Source organism: Haematobia irritans, chromosome 4 (assembly GCF_050003625.1).
Source record: "Haematobia irritans isolate KBUSLIRL chromosome 4, ASM5000362v1, whole genome shotgun sequence".
Classification (NCBI taxonomy): Eukaryota; Metazoa; Arthropoda; class Insecta; order Diptera; family Muscidae; genus Haematobia; species Haematobia irritans.
In genome coordinates, this window is record NC_134400.1 from 168,337,416 (window position 1) to 168,359,281 (window position 21,866).

The 21,866-nt window shown below is 34.8% G+C and overlaps 1 protein-coding gene across 1 annotated transcript in view; it reads right to left on the reverse strand.

Annotated features, from left to right (window-relative positions):
- Positions 1 to 19,391, reverse strand: part of Src64B (Tyrosine-protein kinase Src64B) — a gene marked incomplete in the record, with an annotated part of 157,127 nt that extends 137,736 nt beyond the window's left edge. Inside the window, 2 exon segments of the mRNA XM_075304122.1 lie at positions 1,402 to 1,977; positions 18,919 to 19,391.
- Between the last annotated feature and the right edge of the window lie 2,475 nt (positions 19,392 to 21,866).

Consider the following 21,866-nt stretch of genomic DNA (forward strand, 5'->3'; position numbering starts at 1 on the left):
CATCGGTTCATAATTATATAGAGCCCCCATATAAACCGATCCCCAGATTTGATTTGCGAAGTCTCCAAGAGAAGCAAATTTCATCCAATCCGGTTGTAATTTGGAACATGGTCCATATCGGTCCATTTTTATATATGGCCCCCATATAAAACGTTCTCCAGATTTGACCTCCGGAGCCTCTTGGAGGAGCAAAATTCATCCGATCCGGTTCAAAGTAGGAACATGGTGTTAGTATATGGTCGCTAACAACCATACCAAAATTGGTCCAATCACACAAAAATTGGTCCATATCGGTTCATAATCATGGTTACCACTAGTTGTTAAAATTTTATTCGGTTCATAATAAAAATTTCATCATTGTCAAAATTTTATTTCTATAGAAAATTTTGTCAAAATTTTATTTCTATAGAAAATGTTGTTCAAATTTTATTCGGTTCATAATCATAGTTGCCACTCGGGCCAAAAATTATCGACCAAGATTTTATTTCTATAGAAAATTTTGTCAAAAGTTTATTTCTATAGAAAATTTTGTTAAAATTTTATTTCTGTAGAAATTTTTGTCAAAATTTTCATTCTATAGAAAATTTTGTCAAAATTTTTATTTCTATAGAAAATTTTGTGAAAATTTTATTTCCATAGAAAATTTTTTAATATTTTCTTTCTGTAGAAAATTTTGTCAAAATTTTATGTCTACTTTGTCAAACTGAATTATATACGTATTTGATCGATCTTTTTTGATTTAATATATACCACGTATGGACATACAATTTAGAAGATGGTGTTAGGAGGTTTTAAGATACCTTGCCATCGGCAAGCGTTACCGCAACTTAAGTAATTCGATTGTGGATGGCAGTGTTTAGAAGAAGTTTCTACGCAATCCATGATGTAGGGTACATAAGCTTCGGCCTGGCCGAACTTACGGCCGTATATACTTGTTTTTGTCTAATATATACTAACTTATAATTTGGAAGACGATGTTAAGAAGTTTTAAGACACCTTGTCACCGAACTTACGGCTGTATACTTGTTTTTTAGTTTTGTATACTTGTTTTTTTGGTTTTAATTCAAAGATTCAATATTTCAGTTAATCTAAAAATTATTTCATTAAACCAAAAATGGTTTTCTTTATTCCAAGAAAAAGTGGCCTTACTTCAAAGACATTTTCGTGTCTTTCATTATGAAAATTCTTTTAACTAAAACTTCTTTTTTAAGTGTTTTGTTCCTGGTATTGTGTAAATTGCGTGTCACAAGATTTAGGTTATATACTTTTACATATTAGGTCAACACTTTTTTTCAGTATTGGCAATTAAAAACCGAATGTGTTAAACATTTCACACTCTGCTGGATAAGTGTTAACAACAGTAATTATACAATTTTAATAACTACAAATTTCCTTACTCACCTAGATGAAACACTGATGTAAATATTTGTTTGGTCCTCGGGATTTAATTAAATCACTTTTATCCGTTTATAGAAGATGACTTAATGGAGACATTGACACAAACAAGAAACATTCAACAACACTCACAAACATACAGCTTCACCACAATGGTGTTGAACATTTTTCTTTTTTTTTTTTTTTTGTTGATGTTTCCGTTCGATTTTATTACCGTTGTTTATTATTACGAGTAGTTTGTTGTTGTTGTTGCTGTCATTGAATGAACGAGTAGTGGCAGTAATGTAAACACTGCATCGTCACATTTATGATTTTCAATCAGTATCGGTACTGCAGTATCGCCGTTACAGCCGTTTCCAAAAGTTTGTAGTTAATTTAATCACTAACAATCACACACAACAGCAATGATAATACTTTTTTTTATATGCACTCACTATCCATATATCAATAGTCAGTCGCAATCAATCCATAAGGATTTTAATGGTTATTGATGTTGTTGTTAATCGGTGATAACGATGTTGATGATGAAGTCGGCTTCGTTCTTTGGTGTTGCGGTTGTTGTTGCTGCTACATACATTGAACCTAATTGGAAAGGATACATTTTATTAATATAGAACATAGCACACATACTATCACATATTCTAAAAAACCATGATATAGATATTTTAGGTACACGCAAAAATTATTAAACGTTGGTATGTTGCAAATGTTGGTATGTTTTTGGGGTGTAACTTTTTTGATTTTATAAAGATTCGCGTCCTTATGCATTTCTATACCGCATATAGAGCTAGAACTCCTACATTTTTGATTGATTTATTTAAGTTTACAAGATCTACTAGGAATCCTCAGATGTTTATCCCAAAGTTAGCTTCTATATTAGAGCGATCATTCCACGTTAGGGCTGCCCGACTATACAATGTCTTGCCTCTTCCTTTAAAAAGTTTTGAATGTACTAAACGTTCTTTTCGTCAGAAATTGATGGCTCACTATAATATAAGTTATGATTAATGATTCCCTGGTGTTTTAACATATTCCTACATAAAAAAGATATATAGAATAATTAAAACAAAAAAATTATAAATAATTATATTAATAAATAAACTAAAATATGAACTGGTTCTCATGCCTATTTTTACTAATAGACAATGATGAACTCTAATATGAAGTAGATATAATTCTATAATTCTTTAGTTCTTTTCTGTATTATACATTTTTGTAAGTAATTTCTCAGTATTAGTTTTCCTATTATTTATTTAATGCTTTTTACACAATTTTATAATCATTTAATCCTATATTCTCATTTCTAGACTATAAGAATGACAATAGACTATAAGAATGACAATAATGGTTATTATTGTCATTATTTTATTACTTTTTTTATATCATTGTAATTCTATTTATATTCTATTATTTTAGTAAATTTGTTTGTAATATCAATTAATCGAGACTATAGAGTAGCCGGTGATTCTTTTTATTATATTTTTTATTCTAATTAATGTTATAAATTAAGTCAATTATTCAAAGAATTGTGTAGTTTTTGGGTCATATATGGTCTAGCGACTTGACTCTTTATGAAATAAATAAATGAATAAATAAATGTTACCCTTTAGTTTTTTGTATCATTCCGAAAAGTTATACTTTTGTATTATAGCAAAAAAAGTCAAAACAATACAAAAAAAGTAAGAAAAGACTAAAGTCGAGCGGGGCCGACAATGTTCTACCCTGCACCACTTTGTAGATCTACATTTTAATTTCCCTAAATAGCTTTAATTCTATTTTAGACTTAATTTTCTCTAAGAAATGTATCCCATAGACTGAATAAATAAAAATCAGCTAATCCTCTGGCGTGGATCACAATGTTATTGAAAACAAGTAAAGTCTAAAGTCGGACGGGGCTGACTATATTATACCCTTCACCACTATGTAGACCAAAAGTTGTTTTACCATCTCAACTCCTTCAAATTTGTTGGGGATGAAACACAATTTTAGTAAAAACAAGTAAGAAAGTCTAAAGTCGGGCGGTGCCGACTATATTATACCCTGCACCACTTTGTAGATCTAAATTTTCGATACCATATCAAATCCGTCAAATGTGTTGGAGGCTATATATAAAGGTTTATCCCAAATACATACATTTAAATTTCACTCGATCTGGAAGAATTTGATAGACTTCTACAAAATCTATAGACTCAAAATTTAAGTAGGCTAATTCACTAGGGTGGAACACAATGTTAGTAAAAAATATGGGAAACGTTTAAATCTGAAGCAATTTTAAGGAAACTTCGAAAAAGTTTATTTATGATATACATGTATTAGAAGTATAGGAAAATTAGAGTCATTTTTACAACTTTTCGACTAAGCAGTGGCAATTTTACAAGGAAAATGTTGGTATTTTGACCATTTTTGTCGATATCAGAAAAACATATATATGGGAGCTATATCTAAATCTGAACCGATTTCAACCAAATTTAACACGCATAGCAACAATGCTAATTATACTCCCTGTGCAAAATTTCAACTAAATCGGAGTTAAAAATTGGCCTCTGTGGTGATATGAGTGTAAATCGGGCGAAAGCTATATATGGGAGCTATATCTAAATCTGAACCGATTTCAACCAAATTTGGCACGCATAGCTACAATGCTAATTATACTCCCTGTGCAAAATTTCAACTAAATCGGAGTTAAAAATTGGCCTCTGTGGTCATATGAGTGTAAATCGGGCGAAAGCTATATATGGGAGCTATATCTAAATCTGAACCGATTTCAACCAAATTTGGCACGCATAGCAACAATACTAATTCTACTCCCTGTGTAAAATTTTAACTAAATCGGAGTTAAAATTTGGCCTCTGTGGTCATATGAGTGTAAATCAGGCGAAAGCTATATATGGGAGCTATATCTAAATCTCAACCGATTTCAACCAAATTTGGCACGCATAGCTACAATGCTAATTCTACTCCCTGTGCAAAATTTCAACCAAATTGGGGTAAAACTCTGGCTTCTGGGACCGTATTAGTCCATATCGGGCGAAAGATATATATGGGAGCTATATCTAAATCTGAACCGATTTCAATAAAATTTGGCACACTTGTCTATAGTACTAATTGTTCTTCTTGTGCAAAATTTTAAGCAAATTAGGGTAAAACTCTGGCTTCTGGAGTCATATAAGTCCATATCGGGCGAAATATATATATGGGAGCTATATCTAAATCTGAACCGATTTCTTCCAAAATCAATAGGGATCTATTCTGAGCAAAAACACATACTTGTGCCAAATTTGAAGTCGATTGGACTAAAACTGCGACCTAGACTTTGATTACAAAAATGTGTTCACGGACAGACGGACATCGCTATATCGACTCAAGAGACCACCCTGAGCATTTTTGCCAAAGACACCATGTGTCTATCTCGTCTCCTTCTGGGTGTTGCAAACATATGCACTAACTTATAATACCCTGTTTCACAGTGTGGAGAAGGGTATAAATATGGGAAATATTAAGCTAGAGCAATTTTTAATGCAATTGTACAAAAGAGCATTTATAATTTATGGGATGATAAATATGTATTCGAGATATATGATAATTTGAGTATTATTTACAATTTTTGCGACGTAGTAGTCGGGCGATATTTCCATAAGTCGGAGCCTTATTTATTTACAGTGTGTATACGAACGAAAAAGACTGTTTTTCGGATATTTGGGTGTACAAATTATATGTTTGGAACTCAAATTTTTTAACACAATATTTTTAAGTGCAAGCATATAATGTTGATAAACTAGCATAACATGTTTGGGACATATATGTTAATATGTTAGAACATATTATGTTTGGGACATAAAATATTTGTAAATACAAAATGCTTTGATGCAAACATATATTAATTTGGAAATACCCTAAAAACATCCCAGTGGTAAAAATTCAAACTCCTTACCAAAAGATCGATTATGTTGTTGGGAAATTTGAAAGATAAAGTAAGTATGCTGTATGTAAACACACATATAGTTGACAACATTGACATCATTGAAAAATCGAACAGAATGTAATTCTATCAAAACTTAAACAAATAAAAGCTATTACATAGTCATCTAGTTGGTTCGTAGTGGGACAACCAGTGCTTACGACTTCCACTTACTGCGTAAGGGGTCTGTAATTAGGAATAAAAACTCGAAAATTTGCTAGGCAACGTTTCTAAGCAACATTGGTTTTTGTTTACTCAGTTTTTTTTCAGTTTTCTGAAAATTTTTCAAATATTGGAGACAGATAACAACGCAACTTCGAAAATCTAACGACGCGAAGTCAAAACTAGTACTAATTCAGCAGCGCCGCAACTTCGAAACAACGCAAAACGAAACGACGCAAAGCGAGGTCTAGGTGTATATGTATAAAGGTAAGTGTGAAAATAATTAATTAAAATATGGAGGTATTTTCGTCCAGAAATTTAAAGCGATTAGCGCGTAAGGAAGAAAATAATATTAGAGCGATTTCCCCGCGTCAATCAGCACCTTTCCAAGCGCCAGATTCAGGGGAGCCAGGGAGCCATGTGCCAGATTCAGGTAATATTTCTTATATAACTTTCTATTTGTATATTTATTCGCTAATATAATCTTTTATTTCAGATGCTGTCAAGACGGAAGAGTACACAGAAAAAGACTGTATAGCGGACATTAGGAAGTCGGTCAAAAACTTCAAGGGTCGCCATTTCCGCAAAGTTTGTGTGAAAAAAAAAAAAAAACAAAAATGTAATGAATAAATATATACCAGTTAACATATTCTAACAGTATTACCTAGTATTAAATATTGTATTGAAATATTATTACCAAATATATATTAATTGTTATAATATATAAAACAAATAAAATAAATAGTTATTTAGAATATTATTTGCATATTTTTAGGAAAAACTGTAAAATACATCATATTTTTATAGTTTACCAGCGAATCGGGTGGTAAATAGGGGTGCTTAGCTCTAGATTACTTTTATAACAGGTTGGCTGATAAGTCCACGGTCTAACAAAGAAAACACATTTTTTGTCAAAATTCGTTTTTATTATTCAACATAGTACCCTTCAAGAGCGATACAACGATTATAACGACCTTCCACTTTTTATACCATTTTGGTAGTACTCCTTCGATTTTGCCTCAAAATAGGCCTCAGTTTCGGCGATCACCTCTTCATTGCAGCCAAATTTTTTCCCTGCGAGCATCCTTTTGAGGTCTGAGAACAAGAAAAAGTCGCTGGGGGCCAGATCTGGAGAATACGGTGGGTGGGGAAGCAATTCGAAGCCCAGTTCATGAATTTTGGCCATCTTTCTCAATGACTTGTGGCACGGTGCGTTGTCTTGGTGGAACAACACTTTTTTCTTCTTCATATGGGGCCGTTTTGCCGCGATTTCGACCTTCAAACGCTCCAATAACGCCATATAATAGTCACTGTTGATGGTTTTTCCATTCTCAAGATAATCGATAAAAATTATTCCATGCGCATCCCACAAGACAGAGGCCATTACTTTGCCAGCGGACTTTTGAGTCTTTCCTCGCTTCGGAGACGGTTCACCAGTCGCTGTCCACTCAGCTGACTGTCGATTGGACTCAGGAGTGTAGTGATGGAGCCATGTTTCATCCATTGTCACATATCGACGGAAAAACTCAGGTGTATTACGAGTTAACAGCTGCAACACCGCATCATCAACACGTTGTTGTTTTTGGTCAAATGTGAGCTCGCGCGGCACCCATTTTGCACAGAGCTTCCGCATATCCAAATATTGTTGAATGATATGACCAACACGTTCCTTTGATATCCTTAAGGCCTCTGCTATCTCGATCAACTTCATTTTACGGTCATTCAAAATCATTTTGTGGATTTGTTTTCGTCGGTAACCACCTCTTTCGGGCGTCCACTGCGTTCACCGTTCATTTCACCACGCTTGAATTTTGCATACCAATTAATTATTATTGATTTCCCTGTGGCAGAGTCCGGAAACTCATTATCAAGCCAAGTTTTTTCTTCCACCGTATTGTCCCCCTTCAGAAAACAGTATTTTATCAAAACACGAAATTCCTTTTTTTCCATTTTTTTCACAATAACAAAAGTTGCTTCACAAAAAACGCTCTATCTCACAAACTAATTGACTTACAGACGTCAAATTTTGACACGAAGCATTTGAAGGTTGGTACTATATAAAAATAATATGCATTTAATACTAGCGACGCCATCTATGTGTCAGACTGGGGACTTATCAGCAAACCTGTTAAATAGAAAGTAAAACTGGTTACTCCATCGTTCCCATTACCGAATAAAAAACAATATTCAATAATCGTCATCCGAAGCCCTTAAGCATTGGTAATGCCGTTGTAATGGGCTATCATTATGCTTTCATTTACCTTTTCATGGAAATTGCGAAGTACTTGACTGCCTATGACACGCCAACGTAAAATGCGGAAAATTGATCGGAAACGTGGAGTAGTTGTCTTGACAAAATCGGTAGGATATAATCGATTTGGAAATGACGTTTTTACCACTGGGATATATGTGTTTAGAAAGAGAGACCTAGAGAGTATTCTGCAAGTTTAATAATGGAAGTAACCAATTGACGACTTATTACCAGTGTATGCCCTAAGGTGAAACATAATATTTGTCAACAATACAAACAATAGGGGATAATTTTGGAACATTCCCAATCTCTGGAAAAGTAGCAATATTTTAATCAAGAATTTAGGATTAGTGTGAAATAATTTATACCTCTCTTTGGAAGATTTTTAAGGTATCAGTTATTAATTTCATCTAAACCTGGTGATTTATTAGTTTTTAATTTCTTTATGTAATTTGTAATCTGGGAACTAGTTACCAGAAAATTCCCGTCGATAGTAGGGATAGAGAAGCGAACGGATTGTGCAACATTTGTAACTTCTAGTACAGTTGGTGCATCGCTTAAATGGTTAGTCAGATTGTGGCTTGATTCAAAATGTTCGGCCAACAAATTACTTTTTTCTTTTTGAGTGTAGTGAGAAATATTGTTGTGCATAAGAGTAGGAATTTGTGTATATCTCTTTTTAAATATTTTATATATATATATACCATAGTGGTTTTAAGGCTTTGTCTAACGATGAATGCTTTAAGTTCCATTTCTGATTTCTGAGCTGATGTAGCTCTTTCCTGATATTGTTATATATTGATTTGAAACATTTGCCATTTTATGCAAGTCTGCAGCAAACCGTTGTTTCCTCGATTCTAGTTCAACATTTCCACTTGGGAAATAGCAAGAATAAATATTAATGGTATCATTTTCAGAAAAGATTTTAATGCCTACGTTTTCTATTACTTCCGTTCTTTCGTTCATAGATTTCTTTTTTATCCATCATAAATAAATTTTTTTTAGGAGTTTCCTTGTTTCCTTCACAAACTAAAACTTTTTTAAGACTTATTTTTTTCCCGTCTTAAATGAAACTCATTTTTTCAAAGTTTTTTTTTTTTTACAAAAATCAGAATTTTCAATTTTATATTCCTACGATTTTGGATTTTCTTTTGAAAATCGAGTCATATGTCTAATCAAAGTTCGATGGTGGTATGCCCATTTCGAAATGTCGAATTTGAATTCCAAAACGGAATGTGACTTAGAACTATTTATGCTGACAACTCATCATAGAGTCGAAAGTCACGACATCATTCCTTCTCAATACAATACCTACAACCAATTTTTGTTTTTAAAATTTTGTTTTTCAAAAATGTTTAACTTTATCAATGCCTGTAGCTAAGCCGACAACATCATCGGTGGCCGAATAGTTAAAATACTCGTCTCGCATTGAGTCGATTTCATACTATTCTACTTTCCACCTATTTCTACCAGCAGTGTCGTCTGTTTATATTGGATTTTTTAGTAGGCGGTGAGTGTGTGGAAACAGAGAAATACCGACAATAACAAACTATGGTGAAAACAAATATATCTGCTCCTGCCTATACATGGGGGAGGGTTTACTGGTATTCAGGTTGGATTTTGTTGGTTAGTTCTATTTAGCCGGTGGAAGGTAATAACGATGGCAATTGTAACTGTGATGTTGGTAGATGACGACACGCTAGGAACGAAATCAGCACAATGACGACATGAACATAAAATGGACACACCAGAGAGAGAGGAAAAAGGGAGAGAGAAAAATCGAAAAACATGGAACACAACAAACAAAATGAAGCAAAGCGGCAATGAACAAAACTTTGCAACATGAAGGAATAGCTTGAAGGACATAATGTACAATGGAAAGAATTAAAGGAAGAGATGAATGAAAAAGTTATATCATATTCTGTAGAAATGCCCGAAGTAGAAAATTTTTGAGTTGTGCTATTGAAAATATCTACAAACCTAACGGGTATATACTATGGAGTTCGGTATTACATCCAGTCAGCCACAAAAATTAGTTTTGTTTTTCATCCAAAAACTAATTTTTAATATCATATATAAATGCTCATCTTGCCTGTTCGGAACTGGAGTTATAGTTTGTATTGTTAAATTTTGGGCCCGTGGAAAAAATGTATACTTGTATCAATCGCGACATGACGGACCTACTACAGTAACGATTGTTCATATCTCAGTTCTCGTTGTGGGTGCCCTTTATAGTTTTTTTAGGACTGCAATCCCCCAAAATGGGGGATTGCTGTCCCTGGACAGAGTTGAAAACTCTGTGTAAGCCCCAACTGAAGTGAGCACTGTTCATGTCTCAGTTATGTGATTTCATAATTCGAATTTATCTCCAGGCACATTATAAACTAATGCGCACAAAAAAAAAATAGTACTACTTTTCATTTTAAATTTCGCACAAAAATTTCCATTTGTCGTATTTTTATACGCTAAACCATAGCATACCATAACCATAGGTGGTACTGTCATTCCTTTGGCTTGGTTGAGATGAAATTCAGAGTTGACCTAGCGACGTCCATCCGTCCCTCTATTTAAATTACGCTGAATGCCAAATATAGTTATTATAGGTGTAGGTATAATGGTATTGCAAATGGGTCATTTCGTACCACTTATAGATTTTGTCTTCTTGAGCCTCCTGAGGCTAAAGTTTTTGGAGATCGGAATATATGGGGCTATATAAAAATATGGGCCGATACAACAAATATATTAGCCGATAGCTTTTTTCTTATTGTTAATGCATAAATTTAATTTTTTTGATCATTGTTGTTGTTTTTTTTTTTTTTTTTTTGATTTCAGCTTACAAACATGCATTGACTAAACTACAAGTGTAGCTTAACCAACAGAGGAAAATAATGTTTGTCAAATTTATTTGGGCAAAGCTCTATAGACTGCAAAATGGTTGGGTGGACGCACGTTTCGGAATTACCACATTCCTCATCAGCATCCTCTACTTGCAGCAATGCATGGTTTTAAGCTGAAATCAAAAAAACAACAACAATGATTAAAGAAAAAACCAACAATAGCAAAACAAAACGAATGAAAAAAAGAGGAAGCACGCTCAAAATAAACCCAGCCAACTGCACTCAAATCGATGATTTGACGGTGGCAAAGGAAAAGAGATATATTTGTACGAATTTATTTCGGCATAAGCCGGCTATTATGTAAAACCTTTTTTCGAATTTAATTTTTTTGTTTCAAATAGTTTAAAAACAGAGTAAGCACTAATAAAAAATGGTACCAATTATTGAAATTTTGTCGAAAAAAATCTAAATCCATTCAAGAAATATTACGAATTTTTCAAAATATTTTAATTCAAACGTTTCAGACAAGCGTTAGAATGTATTAAAAATCATTAAAAAATTATAACAATTATTTATTTAGCAAAATATCGCAAAATGTTTTAATTCACACCTTAAGAAGTGATGCCAATTCAGTGCAACGGCTGCTGAAACGGTGGACATCCTTCCTATGACAAGCCCATGTTAATTTCATCGCTTCTGCACCAATTTTGCTCTACTTTCGGATCCAAAAAGAACAGTTTCACTACTTTTTTGGCGACGCTTTTTTTGCATGGAATTTGTAATTATAATAAAGATTTTAATAAGTAAATAAAACAAAACATATTTGCCTATCTATTTGTAGAGCCAAATAACACATTATAGTTAAACCTCCCAGAAGTGGACACCCACGAGCGGTTTTTCGAGTGCCCTAGATAGAGAGCATTCGCTGTACTTTTAAATTCCAGAAAACTGGATGAAAATATCGTCTTCTATATAATCAAGAAAAGCATGGAGGGATAGCAACCAAGATCGTTATATCTCTACATGAAGGTTAGTTCACGTTAGATATAGACCGATATTTTTATCTCACTAATCAATAAGTGCTGCCCGAGTGTCCTCCATTTTAAAGGGCGATCCCGAACGACAATCCACATTACGGCGAAGCTTTAATACACTCAGGAATCTAACCATAGTTCTTCAGACATGTCACCAGCATTCTTTTTTAAACAACAATTCCCAATTCAGACACATTGGATAAATATTGCGGTGTCTAAATACTCCAGATGCAAAATTGGGGGTCGGTTTATGTGAGGGTTATATTAACATTTGGACCTACTATTTTGAAACGTGAAATGTGGGCCAACAACTATTGGTGATTTTATTACGATAGCAAAAGATTGAACCAATATTGGTCCACAGCTATATAACATTTGGGTGAAATTTTTACGAGCAATGTAAGTAAACCTTATGGGTATTTCGGCTAACAAAAACTCGCATAGGGTCTACCGAGCTTGCGAAATGTTTGAGATATTGGAGTGTTAAGCTATATAATTTTTGTCGCCATATCCAGCTATTCCCCTCCCATTTGTGCATTGACCAATCAGCATATTTGTTGTTTATTCTGTTTATAATGACGTATTGTACCAGACTTTGAGAATTGAGAATGGCATTGACGTGGGAGCGAAATGGAAAAGGAACGATTGTACTAAAAAAGGAACTAGTTCCCATTGCTGAACGGAACTAAGAGGACCGATCAGCACAGCACAGCAGTGCATCGATGAACTTAATTCAATCTTTGGCGAAGAAGCTCCGTCAAGGACCTGTGTTTATCGATGGCATGGTGAATTCGACCGAGGTCGTAGTTCACTCGAAATTTGGGAACATCGTCCAAAATCATCGTGAGATTGATCCCACCTTAGACATTAGTGTGACCAGCATACATTCCATATTGCATGAACATTTGACCATCAAAAAAATTGGTTCTCGTTGGGTCCCACACAATTGGGATAACGCTCAAAAAAGGCTTGTGTCGATAGATTAACAGAAATGCTCCAAAAATACGATTTATATGCTTCGAAGCACGACTATGACATCTTGACAGATAATGCAAAAGTGTAGCTCTTAATCAATTGATTTGTTCTTGTTCTTTAATCCCGAAATATAAAACACAATCCTCGTAGTCGTTATATTGGTACAAGGTATATTTTTTACAAGTTGAACGTAAGAGTTATTTCGAGTGGTATTAGGTTCCAACTACCTTACGGACTGATAGGACAATAATACACCAAAAAGGTAAAAATTCCTATGATCTTTTCGTAGTGCCTTGTCGTCCTTTTGCTTTAGAGTATCAGATCCAACTATGTCCCATTCTTATTTAGTGACATTACTAACAATTACATTTTGGATACAATCGATTAATTTGATTTAAATCATTGGCACTTATAAATTGGTTTATCCGCGTTCCACAAATGGAGATCTATAAAATTGTGTCATGAAAGTTCCTTATATTGCTTCGACTTGAACAATGAAAAGTAATGAATTCTAAAAATTTATTATTTTTTTTTTGCTTTGTCGATATACCACAATTCATTTCTTACGCTAAGTAGGGGGTGATGGAATCTCGCTAATATTAAAATTAAATCAAGGTCAAGTTGACGCCATTAGAACTTCTGTCACAATATTCCCAAGTAATGTTATGTCCGTGAAGTTAAAGTTAACTTTATCTTAGCGGAGACAAAAACCGAGCTATGTTCAATTTGTACAAAAGTTCAGCTAAATAATGAACATAGCTCAATTACGTAGGAAGGAAAAATGAATATTAAATAAAATTATTAATTTTTAATGCGAAACATCCTGTAGGTAAACGAAGCTAAAGCAATTTAATAGAAATATGTATAAAGTGCTGGAAAAAATACAAAGATTTATTGAAAATCCCACATAGTCAGCGAAAATTGGACTATAAAACTGAAAGCTAAAATTTAGAATTTAGGTCACTGTGCCAAAAATCGGCATGGGGGGGATATACCAAGTAGTGGTGGAGACAGCTCTCCCCGAGTAGAATACGAATCTGAAATCAGATTATTCAATTGGTTAACAGTTTTTGAGAAATTTCGGTCTTAAGTTGAAATTCAGATTTTGGGCCGATTTTAGTATTTGGGCCACTGTGCCAAAAATCGGCATGGGGGGGATATAACAAGTAGTGGTGGAGACAGCTCTCCCCGAGTAGAATACGAATCTGAAATCAGATTATTCAATTGGTTAACAGTTTTTGAGAAATTTCGGTCTTAAGTTGAAATTCAGATTTTGGGCCGATTTTAGTATTTGGGCCACTGTGCCAAAAATCGGCATGGGGGGGATATAACAAGTAGTGGTGGAGACAGCTCTCCCCGAGTAGAATACGAATCTTAAATCAGATTATTCAATTGGTTAACAGTTTTTGAGAAATTTCAGTCTTAAGTTGAAATTCAGATTTTGGGCCGATTTTAGTATTTGGGCCACTGTGCCAAAAATCGGCATGGGGGGGATATACCAAGTAGTGGTGGAGACAGCTCTCCCCGAGTAGAATACGAATCTGAAATCAGATTATTCAATTGGTTAACAGTTTTTGAGAAATTTCGGTCTTAAGTTGAAATTCAGATTTTGGGCCGATTTTAGTATTTGGGCCACTGTGCCAAAAATCGGCATGGGGGGGATATACCAAGTAGTGGTGGAGACAGCTCTCCCCGAGTAGAATACGAATCTGAAATCAGATTATTCAATTGGTTAACAGTTTTTGAGAAATTTCGGTCTTAAGTTGAAATTCAGATTTTGGGCCGATTTTAGTATTTGGGCCACTGTGCCAAAAATCGGCATGGGGGGATATACCAAGTAGTGGTGGAGACAGCTCTCCCCGAGTAGAATACGAATCTGAAATCAGATTATTCAATTGGTTAACAGTTTTTGAGAAATTTCGGTCTTAAGTTGAAATTCAGATTTTGGGCCGATTTTAGTATTTGGGCCACTGTGCCAAAAATCGGCATGGGGGGGATATACCAAGTAGTGGTGGAGACAGCTCTCCCCGAGTAGAATACGAATCTGAAATCAGATTATTCAATTGGTTAACAGTTTTTGAGAAATTTCGGTCTTAAGTTGAAATTCAGATTTTGGGCCGATTTTAGTATTTGGGCCACTGTGCCAAAAATCGGCATGGGGGGGATATACCAAGTAGTGGTGGAGACAGCTCTCCCCGAGTAGAATACGAATCTGAAATCAGATTATTCAATTGGTTAACAGTTTTTGAGAAATTTCGGTCTTAAGTTGAAATTCAGATTTTGGGCCGATTTTAGTATTTGGGCCACTGTGCCAAAAATCGGCATGGGGGGGATATACCAAGTAGTGGTGGAGACAGCTCTCCCCGAGTAGAATACGAATCTGAAATCAGATTATTCAATTGGTTAACAGTTTTTGAGAAATTTCGGTCTTAAGTTGAAATTCAGATTTTGGGCCGATTTTAGTATTTGGGCCACTGTGCCAAAAATCGGCATGGGGGGGATATAACAAGTAGTGGTGGAGACAGCTCTCCCCGAGTAGAATACGAATCTGAAATCAGATTATTCAATTGGTTAACAGTTTTTGAGAAATTTCGGTCTTAAGTTGAAATTCAGATTTTGGGCCGATTTTAGTATTTGGGCCACTGTGCCAAAAATCGGCATGGGGGGGATATACCAAGTAGTGGTGGAGACAGCTCTCCCCGAGTAGAATACGAATCTGAAATCAGATTATTCAATTGGTTAACAGTTTTTGAGAAATTTCGGTCTTAAGTTGAAATTCAGATTTTGGGCCGATTTTAGTATTTGGGCCACTGTGCCAAAAATCGGCATGGGGGGATATACCAAGTAGTGGTGGAGACAGCTCTCCCCGAGTAGAATACGAATCTGAAATCAGATTATTCAATTGGTTAACAGTTTTTGAGAAATTTCGGTCTTAAGTTGAAATTCAGATTTTGGGCCGATTTTAGTATTTGGGCCACTGTGCCAAAAATCGGCATGGGGGGGATATACCAAGTAGTGGTGGAGACAGCTCTCCCCGAGTAGAATACGAATCTGAAATCAGATTATTCAATTGGTTAACAGTTTTTGAGAAATTTCGGTCTTAAGTTGAAATTCAGATTTTGGGCCGATTTTAGTATTTGGGCCACTGTGCCAAAAATCGGCATGGGGGGGATATACCAAGTAGTGGTGGAGACAGCTCTCCCCGAGTAGAATACGAATTGGTTAACCAATTGGTTAACCAATTGAATAATCTGATTTCAGATTCGTATTCTACTCGGGGAGAGCTGTCTCCACCACTACTTGGTATATCCCCCCCATGCCGATTTTTGGCACAGTGACCTAAATTCTAAATTTTAGCTTTCAGTTTTATAGTCCAATTTTCGCTGACTATGTGGGATTTTCAATAAATCTTTGTATTTTTTCCAGCACTTTATACATATTTCTATTAAATTGCTTTAGCTTCGTTTACCTACAGGATGTTTCGCATTAAAAATTAATAATTTTATTTAATATTCATTTTTCCTTCCTACGTAATTGAGCTATGTTCATTATTTAGCTGAACTTTTGTACAAATTGAACATAGCTCGGTTTTTGTCTCCGCTAAGATAAAGTTAACTTTAACTTCACGGACATAGTAATGTTATAGCTGTCACCATATGGTTCTTTTGTCCAACCACTATATTAAGATTATCTCACCCAAGGAGGTGGGAACTTGGTAGGGGATAAAGTGACGATAATTATATGTAAAGCATAGTAAAAAACTCGAAGGTATGGTGTTTTATTGGGCAGTCGTATTTGGTCGCAGATTTTCGTCGAGAAATCACAAAAATTTACTCGTTTGGAAACATGACACTAACGGAAAAATGGAAAAGACATTGTACATATTTGCTTCACGAAATAATAAAAAATATACAAAATGGATTGAAATTTGATTAGCAATACGAAAAGACTTTTGGACAACTCAAAACAAGAGCAATATGAGTGTAATTGTTTAGAATTTAATTACCATTAAGGCAGCCATGATGCAACGGCATTTACAGACTTGTTTAGTGGCACACAGGTTAGGTTGGGATAGGTATAGTGGCAGCCCGATATTTCTCTCTTATTACTGAGTTTAGCTCAATGACAAGGGACCTCCTTTTTATAGCCGAGTCCGACCGGCGTTCCACCGTTGAAACCACTTAGAAAAGTTTTGAAACACTCAGCGTTACCCCTGAAAAAATTTTTGGTGTTTACGCGAAACTGGGCTTGAACCCACGACCCTGTGTATACAAGGAGAGCATGGAGTTTCTCTCCAGGATACATGACGAACCATCAAAGGTTAATATGGGTGAAATGGCGGATGCCGCAACAATCCATAATATCATACATGAGGTGGCTACAAAGTGTGACATTCTGATGGCAGTAAGATGGTTATGGGAGAATGGGACCCCAGAACAGATACCACAAGGAAATAGCTGCTAGACCAACGGCTGGAAAATGAGTGACAGGAAGGGACTGGGCGTATACATGTTAAAGTCCCAAGCACCGAGATTATATACCGATTGCCGGACCACATCCGGCTCATGAAAGAGGAAACGTAAAAAGCAAAAGAATGTGAACTTAGAGAAGGCAAAGTTAATAGAGGCAACACGGGCCAAGAGTATGAATGGCCATGGGAGAAGTGATGTGGTCCAATGCAACGGTCGGAAGGGCTTCGAAAATACTGGAGAACTACTCAAGGAGAGTAGGACGACAGCCAAAAAGACGGTTGGAATAATGAACGGGCACCTAGAATTGAGAGAACATCTGCGCCGAATAGGAACAGCAGAGGATGGTGCATGTAGAGCATCTTTTGAAGAGGATGAGACCATGGAAAAGATGGGAACGATGGAAAGAAGTTAGAGTGCAGACGACATGGGACAGGACAACTTGAATCCTCTATTCAACCTAACCTAGGTCAGGCCACATAATAGCATATGGAAGTAAATTGGAGGATTCTCTAAAGGAATGGAAAATATACTCTCTACGATGAGAGCAGGAAAGGATCTTAACTCACTAGCAGAGCTGGAACAATAGAATTAATTGTTTGCGTAGATGTCTTTATTTCTATTCCACTCTGCATTGGCCATAGTGGACACAGAGAAACAACGTTTTGTACGTGTCGCATTATAGTGTCATAAAATATATTTAGCAAATGGTGCTTACACAAATCGGCCAATTTATAGGAATTTCTTTGGAGGATTAATTTTTCCCTATAATTCACATATAGCTGGAGTTGAAACGAATATTAACACGCATTTTTATTATAAAGCTGCACTTCTATTTTCAGCAATCTATGAGGTTTTTGAAAAATGATTTGCAATAAGAATTATAACCAAGCTATACTCTACTCTACCCACATAGATCGCAACCAACTTCTTCATTTTAATATGAAAACGACATGGGGGAGCAGGAAAATTGCCCCCACAACAACTACGAAAAACTAGGCAACAAAACAAAAATTCAATGGACGCAAAATCATTCAAAAAAAAAACAAATGATAAACCGAAAAATTCGACAAAGGCAAATAGAAGAATTGAGGAGAGAATGGTTGTAAACAGGAAGACTGCACGATGGCAAGGAAATTCTGGAATAAGACGAACGGAAAACCAGAACAAAATGAAATGGCAACAAATAAATTATACCATACCATACCACCTCATAGGTGGGGATATATGCTGTAATAAATGCAGGCAAAGAAAAAAATTGGCAGACACAGACTACTTCTTCTTTGTTTTTGTCCTCCTATCTTCCTTTGAATTCATTTAATTTGTTTAATTGAAGAACAAGAAGCACTAGGCACCGAGTGCCGAATAATACAACCAGCAGTATAAGCATAGGGGACCTCACACACACACACGCACACAACACTGACGGCGGCCTCCACCTTTTTTTTGTACACACACACTTCTTAAATACCACACACAATGGAGAAGTTACAGCGCGGTAGCAGAGAGCAACATTAAATTAATTGAATTAATTTCAATTTGTTTATATTTATGTTTTTCTTTTTTTTTTCAATTAATCTCGGCGTTTTCTCTATTATCACAAATTCAATTCATAATTCTTTTTTTTCTATTTCCATTGATTTCCCCTATTTCTTGATAGAAAGACGGATTTTTCTCATTTCTCTGTTGTTGATTTTCATACTTCACTGGAGTGCTGCTGCCACCGCCGTCGAAGTCTTTTTATGGAGTTATTCTCTAATTATGCAGTGCACTTCAATTTTTCACTTATTTCGAACATTAAATAAACTTGCTTTTTCCGAATAAGTTTAAAACTTACTTTTCTCTATAATATTTTAACCATTCTGCATAGCTATCGTTTTTTACACAATTTTTACTGATTTGTCTGAACTTAACTAAAATATATCTATTATTTCTGTATACTTTTTTATTTGTTAAATTATTTATTTTTGTTTTATGGAAGTCACTCTAAAAAAACACTGCCGTCCACTTCTAAGAGCACAAGAAAAATTCTTCACACACGACGAACGCACCAACCAATACTGAACGAAATGTTGCTGTAATTTATTTTACACCACTACTATTGACATCATCTCTGCATTTCGTTGGACTACAAGTATGCAAATCCTTTAGAAATAGTCACCTGGCTATATGAACATATACAATAATTTCATTGTTAATGATTTATTTACAACAGTTGCACGAAATTTCACCAATTTTGTTAACTAATTTGTTCAAAAATGTTAAATATATTTTAGTGCCGTTTCACACAACGCTGTTCGGCGAAAAAGTAAACAAAGATTTTTTTCTTTGTGCTCATGTATCAATTCGCCGGCTATTGGTTTGACGGCGTTTTGAATGTGAGATGGCGAACTCTGTGTTTATGTACGGGAGGAGTGTTGCCAAAGTCTACCATAAAAAGGTGCTGCTTCCACACTGGTGACCAGGTATATTTTATTTGTCGTTCACAAAAATTTACGTTCGCATTATGTTCAATCTTTTTTTTTTTGGTTTTTGAAATGTCGCTTTTGTGTGGGAAGCCTATTAGCAATCTCGATAAAGCGAGATTTCGAGCCAAACAGAACTTTTTTTATTGTGCACTTCGAATTAATTACGGACTATACGCATTCCGTCAGTTTTTGTTTAAGGTGAGTACTAAGTTCGAGTTTAAGGTGGGTATTAAGTTCGAGTTTAGCCGCTAAAATCGCTAAAGTGAAAACTAAATCAGTAAGAAAAAGGCATAAAAGTATACATATTTGTTGCAAATTTTTTTATAACTTGATGGGGAAAAGCCCAAAGCAACTTTTCACAAAGTTTGTATTCCTTAAAATGGATTATTAAAGAAAAGTAATCGTGAAAAAATGACGATTTTAGCGGCTAAACTCGAACTTAATACCCACCTTTAGCCGCTAAAATCGTCATGTTTTCACGATTACTTCTCTTTATTAATCCATTTTAATGAATACAAACTTCATTTGTACTGGGCATCGGGATAATAAACACAAAACATAATTTAAACAAGAGGAGGCACAGCAATTGATGTTCCAAAACAAGCATTAGCACTTCAACCAACATGTATAGTACCGTGGTAGCAATGAATGGAATCACAAGAATTAATTGCTATGTTCCAAAAAATAAAATGCAGCACTGTAAAATTAGTTTTTTATTTCCGAAGATATTTGTAAAATAACTTCGCCTGCTTCTTCTTTTTCAAATTATTTATTTTGTATGCGTGTGTGTGTAAATCGAGCCACTAGTTGCGTATGTATATGTAATCATTTCGTGACAGTCTGCGATGTTGTCAAAACATTTCAACGAAATAAACGCAAAATAGTCCCAAAATGGCAGTTTTTCCCCTCAAAATTATTGTCAACATTATCATTTTTCAACGCGAAACAATGATTGAGAGGACCTTTTTTCGCACCAACAAACAGAGTACCGGCCTTTACATGTGAAAAATACTCATCCTTGCGTTTGTTGGGTAGTAATTAAAGTGAAAAAGAAGAAGCAGAAGTTATTTTACAAATACTTTGGATTTAAAAAATAGATGTTGGTGGCTAGTTTATTACAGAAATACAACTTCATGTTATACTTTGTTTTATCAATCGATCAGATTACATTTTTAAAAAATAATCCGATTTACTTTTGCATTATAAATTCATAAAAATCAGTTTAATAAATAAATTATTTCTTAATTCACATTGCAAATGGCGCCATGTTATGAAAATACTGACTGATCGATTTACGTCACAAATGGAAAAAATTTCGCTAGTTTTTCACATTTTTTGGTTTTGTATGGAGTTTCAACGCGAAAACCGAACAGAGTACCGGTCTTAACAAATAAGCTTCACTATAACAAACCAATATTTTATTTATATTTATTCAATACATATTTTATTTCACATACATAATTCACATTCAAATATACATATCCCTGTCACCATTTTTTGAATTTGACGGCGCTTCTGAGAATCCCCACCACGTCGAAAACAGTCATATACGATATCCAAAACTTCTCCCAAAAGCGCTTTCACTATTGAGAAGTTGTACCACGCCAAGTTGCTACAAAAAAGTATCGCATGAGTGCAATTATTAGAACGACGCCAATAAGAGCCCGTTCAAACAATCAGAAAAGGTGCATTTTAAGTTGTAAAAGAATCATTGTTGTCAAGTAATTTGGTTAAACATTTATAAATTCTTAAAAATATAACATTTATACGAATATCACATCACATTTAATATAATTTTTTGCATTAACCCTGCACAGTCATCCTTATTTTTTATACACTAACGTCATCCTTCGTCATTTTGACTACGGCTTATTTCATGACGCTATAATTTTCATCGTGAGCAAAAATGAGAACCAAAATTTATTTTATTTCCTTAAGGCCGGTACTCTGTTCGGTTTTCGCGTTGAAACTCCATACAAAACCAAAAAATGCGAAAAATTTGCGAAATTTTTTCCATTTGTGATACTTTGTTTTTTCGTGTTGAAAAACTGACGTTTATAGCACGGCGCCATTTGCAATGTGAATTAAGAAATAATTTATTTATTAAAAACTATTTGTGCGGGTTTATAAATCAAACACGGACCATATTTTTGTTCCGAAACTATACAAAGGATCAAAGGAATAGCAGATCAATTGCCCAAGGAAAAATAAAATGTTATTTTGTAAAAACAAGTAACAACCACCAACTTAGTCCAGTATCGCTCCCTGTAAAATAGCGCTCCAAGCTACCTAAAAAAACGCCGCTTTCTATGTGCGA